We start from the raw sequence: 7,500 nt of genomic DNA, 5'->3' as shown, positions 1-7,500 counted from the left end.
ACCATGAGAAATATTCCAAAGAGTTGACTGTGGAAGTTGAAGTGGCAGGAACAGAAAAAAATCTCTATGATGGACTTATTAAGAGGTGTAAAGAAGGAGTGTGGAGAAGTGGTGGGATGCAGAGTGAGAGGAGAAAGGTCATACGAACTTACAATGAAGGATGATATGGCAAAGAGTAAACTGATGGACGGTGTTAGAGTAAAAGGAGCAATGGTGCACGCCAGAGACATTGTGAACAATGAAATGGTAGTGTCATTTATTAACCTGCCGGTTTATTTGGAAGATCAGAAGATTTTTGCAAAGCTGGAAGAATGGGGAGTTAAACCACTGTCCGCCATTAAGCGCCGGGTATGGCCAGGAACTGATATTTTAGATGGAACAAGATTTTTAAAAGTCCGGTTCACTGATGAAGTTCGCTCACTCCCATATTCAACCAGGTTTGAAACATTAAGAGGCACAGAGTACTTTCGTGTCATACACGACAGGCAGGTGCGTGTATGCAGGTTGTGCATTAAAACAGGACATTTATTTCGAGAATGCCCAGAGTTTAAATGTTTTTCATGTGGCAAGGTAGGCCACTATGCAAGGGAGTGTGGAGAGCAAACAGAGAGAGTAATAGAGGAGGAGGGTGAGCAAAGTGAAGACGATGAGAGGAGGGAAGACGATCAAACAGAGAAGCAAAGCACAGTGAGCGAGGATGACATGGAGGTTACAAAATATGGAGGAGAAAGTGGTAATGGACAGGATGGAGCTGTAAGGGGACAGAGAGCTGGAACAGCTGGTGAGGAGGCCGATGATGGAGAAAGGAGGGAGGAGGAGGAAGAAGAGGAGGAGAAGCAAGATGAACAAGACGAAGAGGAGGAAGAGTATGAAGAGGATGTAAAGCTACTGGGAACTAAACAAGAGAAAAAAGTAGAGCAACAAGCAGTACCTCAAAGGAAAGAAAGTAAGATTCCTCAACGAATGCAGACAACACTACAAAAACTGACTGTCAAAAGAAAGGCGGAGAGAGATAAGGACAGAATTGAACTGATAAAAGAACAACGCTCTGGTACATGAATTCTATAAGGGCATTATATGTTTTGGGTTAAAAAAGAAATATATATATATATAATTTTTTCTTTGGTTTGCTGGCATGGTTTCTGTAACTTCAGTAAATGCAAATGGGTTAAGGAATATTAACAAGTTGAAGGAATTAAAATTTACGTATAGGAGTGATATAATTTGTATTCAAGAAACAAATTGGGATGATGAAAAAGTGAGAGAAGTAAAGGATTTATGGAAGGGAGATATATACTTTAATAATGGTGCAAAAAATGCAAGGGGTGTAGCGATAATGATTAAAAAAGATAGGATTGAAAATGTAAGGCAGGTGTACAGAGATCAGATAGGGAGAATTTTAGTTATAGAATTTAAATTCAGAGGTATTGAATTCAGATTAATTAATATATATGTTCCCAACGTGGAAAATGATAAGAGATGTTGTATTGAGGAGCTAAGGGATCTAATTGTTGGAAGGTGCATAATAGTAGGCGACTTTAACATTATATGTAGTAGATTGGATGTTGGGAAAGGAGGGAGTTTCAGGTGGGAAAAATCAAGATTAATGTTAATGGAAGTAATGAGGGATAAGGGATTACTTGATGTATGGAGACATGAGAATCCGGAGAAGAGAGAGTTCACAAGGAGGCAGATGAGAGAAGGGATATTAAAGCAGAGTAGGATTGATTTAGTGATAGTGCAGGGAGATACCATAAGTTACATTGATGAAATAAGACATCAGCAGAATAACTTTAGTGATCATGATGGGGTTAGGTTTAGGATCAAAGTCGGAAGGAGAGAGGTGGGTGGAGGGATGTGGATACTAAATGCAGTGTATATTGAAGAAGAGGAGTATAAACAACAGATGAAAGTGTTACTACTTCAGGAAAATCAGTGGTTGGAGGAATGCTTGGAGGAAGATGAATTTAATAATGACATTGGTAAGAGATGGGAGGAGGTAAAAAATAAAATTAAAGCTTTAAGCATAAGGTATAGTAAGAAAAGAAAAGAGAGGATGATGAAAGAGGAAAGGGAGCTTAGAGAGCAAGTGAGGATAGAACTCAGCAGAGTAGATGATGAAGAAGGATATTGCATGGAAAAGTATATAGAAGCAAATATGAGGTTAGAGAGATATGAGAAAGAAAAATGCAAAGGAGCAATTTTAAGGAGTAAGGCGAAATATGCACTGGAAGGAGAAAAGTGCACAGGGTATTTCCTGGGTTTAGAAAAAAGAAGGCAAGGTAAGACATATATCCATGAAATATATTCAAAAAAGAGAGAGATAATAACAGACTATGTAGATATATTGGAGAGGGTGCAAGAGTTTTATGGTGAGTTGTATATGAGAGGATGTGTGGATGAGGCAAGTATAGAGGACGTATTGAAGTGTGTAGAGAGGGAGCTAGGGGAAGAAGAAAAGGGATGGTGTGATAGAGAGATAGAGGAAGAAGAGGTTATAGCTGCAATAGAAGGTTTAAGAAGTGGGAAAAGCCCAGGAAGTGATGGGATAGGGACAGAATGGTACAAATTATATAAAAATGATGTAGCACCAATTTTAGTGGAAGTATATAAAGGAATGGAGAGAACAGAAATAATACAGAGTAAAATGGTAGAGGGAGTGATAACACTAGTTTTTAAGAAGGGGAATAAATTAGATTTAGAAAATTATAGGCCGATTAGCTTGTTAAACACAGACTACAAAATACTCACCAAAGTTTTGGCAAACAGGATGAAAAGAGTAATCGGAGATATTATTCAGCCAACACAAAGCTACAGCATTCCTGGAAGAGATATAGCAGATACAATTGGAACAATCAGAGATGTGATTGAGTATATGAAGAGGGATGGGAAGGGTGGGATAGTTTTGGGGATAGACTGGAACAAGGCCTTTGATAGGGTCGAACACAAGTTTTTATTTAAGGTCTTGGAAAAGTTTGGTTTTGGGGAGAGAATGGTAGGATGGGTGAGGAGATTGTATGGAAGTGCAAGAAGCTGTGTAAAGGTGAACGGAATATTGACAGATACATTTGATGTGGGAAGGTCAGTGCGGCAAGGCTGCCCGCTATCCGCTTTGTTATACGCCCTTTCTGTTGAACCTTTGGCATCATTAATTAAGAGAGACAAGAGAATAAGAGGAATTGAGTTGCCATATGGAGGGAAGTGTATAATTAACCAGTATGCCGATGACACAACAGTGACAGTAAAGGAAATAAGCAGTGTGGGAAAGGTTTTAGAGTTGGTGGAAAAATATGGAAAGGCATCAGGGGCGAAAATAAATAGAGAAAAATCTGAAATAATGTATATAGGAGAAGTAGAAAGATCTGATGTAGGTGTGAGGGTTGAGGAAAAGTACATGAAAGTGTTGGGTGTATATTTAGGGGTAGATTCAAAGGAGGCAAGGGATATAACATGGGCTGGAGTGATAAATAAGATAAGAACAGTTTGTATTGCATGGAAAGGAAGAAAATTAAGGATAAAAGGGAAAATTATTGTGGTTAATAATCTTATGCTGTCGGTATGTGTATATGTAATGAGTGTAATTGAAATGCCTGAGTGGGTGATGAATGAGTTAAATAAAATTGTACATGATTTTATATGGGAAGGGAAGGGAGTGAAAATTGCACAAAAAACATTAGTGGCGAGGAAACAGGAAGGTGGACTAAAGCTGATTGATTTAGAAACAAAAAAGTTGGCAATAAGAATAAAAACTGTTAAAAAATATATGGAAGGAAGATGGGAGTTTGGTTGGAGAGAATTTTTAAAGAAATATATTGATGATGTTGGAAGAATGGGAGAGTATGGGTGGTATATGGGCTTTAAGCAGTCAATGACTGTGGGAATGCCAGACATATACAGGGAGGTGATGGAGGCATGGAGGCAATTCCTGCCAAAAGTAGAATATGATTGCACAGAGGTGCACACATTTATAAATTTGCCATTGTTTTTAAATGATAAATTTAAACACAACAATAAAACATTGTATGAGCCCAAATTCTTAGAAGCCGGAATAAGGCAAGTGAAAGATATTATATATGAAGTTATTCCAGGTTTTCTTAGAAATAACTGTATATATGACTCAGTGTGTGAGTTGGATGGCATGGAGAGCAGAGTAAAGGTGGAAAATATATATGAAAGAATTAAAGCAAGTCTACCATCGAAATGGGTGAATGTTATAGAAAAAAGTTGTGTAAAGAAAAAACAACAGGATTTGCCTGAGATGTACATAATGAAAGACGGGGAAAAATATAATATAAAAAGCATTAGCGTAAAGAAAGTCTATGACCTGTTTATAATGGATCAAATAAAAGTGCCAGCATCTGAAAAAGTATGGAGTAGGGTGTTTGAAGACTTGGATGTAAAGAAAATATGGTCAAATATGGACATAAAATACAATACTATAGAATGTGAAAATAATGACTTCTTAATAAGACACAATAGAATCTATACAAATGTAGTACTAAACAAAATAAATAATGCTAATAATGTGATGTGTGATGTATGTAACAAGGAACATGAGACTTTTTTGCATTATTTTTTGCAATGTGATGAATTAAAAGATTTTTTTGTTTTCTTAAAAAGTCTATTAAAAAATAATTGTTTTGAGGATGTGAATTTGGAGGAGGGATGGGGAAAAATATTTTTATTTGGAGTGTTTCAGAAGACGACAGCAATAGACTTTTGGTTTATCAATTATGTTCTAAGCCACGCCAGATTAGCTGTTGTACTTAGACGGAATTATGCACACTTTGAAGGGAGAAAAGTCAAAATAAAAGATTTGTTCAAAGCAATAATGACAAGAGATATTGAAATGTGCTATAAATATGGGGGAGATGATGTGAAGGAATTCTTTGTAACTGGAAACAAATTCATAAAAGAAGGAGAGAGAAAAGAGGTTTTGTATAACTGGTAAAAATTATGTTCTGAAGGTAAAAAAAAAAAAAATGTTTATGTTGTTTAATGTGAACAATTGAAATTGAACTGTAAGTTTGTGAATTTCAATAAAAAAGAAAAAAAAAAAAAAAAGGCTATGCCCGATCTCGTCTGGTCTCGGAAGCTAAGCAGGTTTGGGCCTGGTTAGTACTTGGATGGGAGACCGCCTGGGAATACCAGGTGCTGTAAGATTTTTGGAAATTTTTCAGTTAGTATATAATAATTTTGCCAAAAAATAGAGTCAATGCCGGTCTCTGAATATTAGCAGGTTTGGGTCTGGTTAGTACATGGATGGGAGACTGCCTGGGAATACCAGGTGCTTTAAACTTTTTGGAAAATTTTCACTTAGTATATAATAATTTTGCCAAATAATAGAGTCAATGCCCGATTTCTGAATATTAGCAGGTTTGGGCCTGGTTAGTACATGGATGGGACACTGCCTGGGAATACTAGGTGCTTTAAACTTTTTGGAAAATTTCACAAATTATATAATAATTTTGCCAAAAAAAAAAAAGAGTCAATGCCCAATCTCTGAATCTTAGCAGGCTTAGGTCTGGTTAGTACTTGGATGGGAGACCGCCTGGGAATACCAGGTGCTGTAAGCTTTTTGGAAATTTTTCACTTAGTATATAATAATTTTGCCAAAAAATAGAGTCAATGCCGGTCTCTGAATATTACCAGGTTTGGGTCTGGTTAGTACATGGATGGGAGACTGCCTGGGAATACCAGGTGCTTTAAACTTTTTGGAAAATTTTCACTTAGTATATAATAATTTTGCCAAAAAATAGAGTCAATGCCCGATTTCTGAATATTAGCAGGTTTGGGCCTGGTTAGTACATGGATGGGACACTGCCTGGGAATACCAGGTGCTTTAAACGTTTTGGAAAATTTCACAAATTATATAATAATTTTGCCAAAAAAAAAAAAGAGTCAATGCCCAATCTCTGCATCTTAGCAGGCTTAGGTCTGTACTTGGATGAGAGACCGGCTAGGAATACCAGGTGCTTTAAGCTTTTGGGTTTTCTTTCCTACTTATATAATGTACTGGCGATTAGATTGGCTGATCTCTAAATAGCCTTCTCTTTGCGGCAGTCTTCGCTTACGGCCATACCAACCTGGCTATGCCCGATCTCGTCTGATCTCGGAAGCTAAGCAGGTTTGGGCCTGGTTAGTACTTGGATGGGAGACCGCCTGGGAATACCAGGTGCTGTAAGCTTTTTGGAAATTTTTCAGTTAGTATATAATAATTTTGCCAAAAAATAGAGTCAATGCCAGTCTCTGAATATTAGCAGGTTTGGGTCTGGTTAGTACATGGATGGGACACTGCCTGGGAATACCAGGTGCTTTAAACTTTTTGGAAAATTTCACAAATTATATAATAATTTTGCCAAAAAAAAAAAAGAGTCAATGCCCAATCTCTGAATCTTAGCAGGCTTAGGTCTGGTTAGTACTTGGATGGGAGACCGCCTGGGAATACCAGGTGCTGTAAGCTTTTTGGAAATTTTTCAGTTAGTATATAATAATTTTGCCAAAAAATAGAGTCAATGCCGGTCTCTGAATATTAGCAGGTTTGGGTCTGGTTAGTACATGGATGGGAGACCGCCTGGGAATACCAGGTGCTGTAAGCTTTTTGGAAATTTTTCACTTAGTATATAATAATTTTGCCAAAAAATAGAGTCAATGCCGGTCTCTGAATATTAGCAGGTTTGGGTCTGGTTAGTACATGGATGGGAGACTGCCTGGGAATACCAGGTGCTTTAAACTTTTTGGAAAATTTTCACTTAGTATATAATAATTTTGCCAAAAAATAGAGTCAATGCCCGATTTCTGAATATTAGCAGGTTTGGGCCTGGTTAGTACATGGATGGGACACTGCCTGGGAATACCAGGTGCTTTAAACTTTTTGGAAAATTTCACAAATTATATAATAATTTTGCCAAAAAAAAAAAAAGAGTCAATGCCCAATCTCTGAATCTTAGCAGGCTTAGGTCTGGTTAGTACTTGGATGGGAGACCGCCTGGGAATACCAGGTGCTGTAAGCTTTTTGGAAATTTTTCAGTTAGTATATAATAATTTTGCCAAAAAATAGAGTCAATGCCGGTCTCTGAATATTAGCAGGTTTGGGTCTGGTTAGTACATGGATGGGAGACTGCCTGGGAATACCAGGTGCTTTAAACTTTTTGGAAAATTTTCACTTAGTATATAATAATTTTGCCAAAAAATAGAGTCAATGCCCGATTTCTGAATATTAGCAGGTTTGGGCCTGGTTAGTACATGGATGGGACACTGCCTGGGAATACCAGGTGCTTTAAACTTTTTGGAAAATTTCACAAATTATATAATAATTTTGCCAAAAAAAAAAGAGTCAATGCCCAATCTCTGAATCTTAGCAGGCTTAGGTCTGGTTAGTACTTGGATGGGAGACCGCCTGGGAATACCAGGTGCTGTAAGCTTTTTGGAAATTTTTCACTTAGTATATAATAATTTTGCCAAAAAATAGAGTCAATGCCGGTCTCTGAATATTAGCAG

The 7,500-nt window shown here is 37.3% G+C and overlaps 1 non-coding gene across 1 annotated transcript; it reads left to right on the top strand.

Moving 5' to 3' along the window:
- Nucleotides 1–6,068: 6,068 nt before the first annotated feature.
- LOC127948082 (5S ribosomal RNA) lies at nucleotides 6,069–6,187 on the top strand. Its single transcript, XR_008151830.1, has one exon. It is a non-coding gene; the product is annotated as a 5S ribosomal RNA (ribosomal RNA).
- The last annotated feature ends 1,313 nt before the right edge of the window (nucleotides 6,188–7,500 follow it).

This window comes from Carassius gibelio, chromosome A25, assembly GCF_023724105.1.
Source record: "Carassius gibelio isolate Cgi1373 ecotype wild population from Czech Republic chromosome A25, carGib1.2-hapl.c, whole genome shotgun sequence".
Classification (NCBI taxonomy): domain Eukaryota; kingdom Metazoa; phylum Chordata; class Actinopteri; order Cypriniformes; family Cyprinidae; genus Carassius; species Carassius gibelio.
Note: the sequence above shows the minus strand (reverse complement) of the source record. Positions and strands in the feature narration are given on the sequence as shown.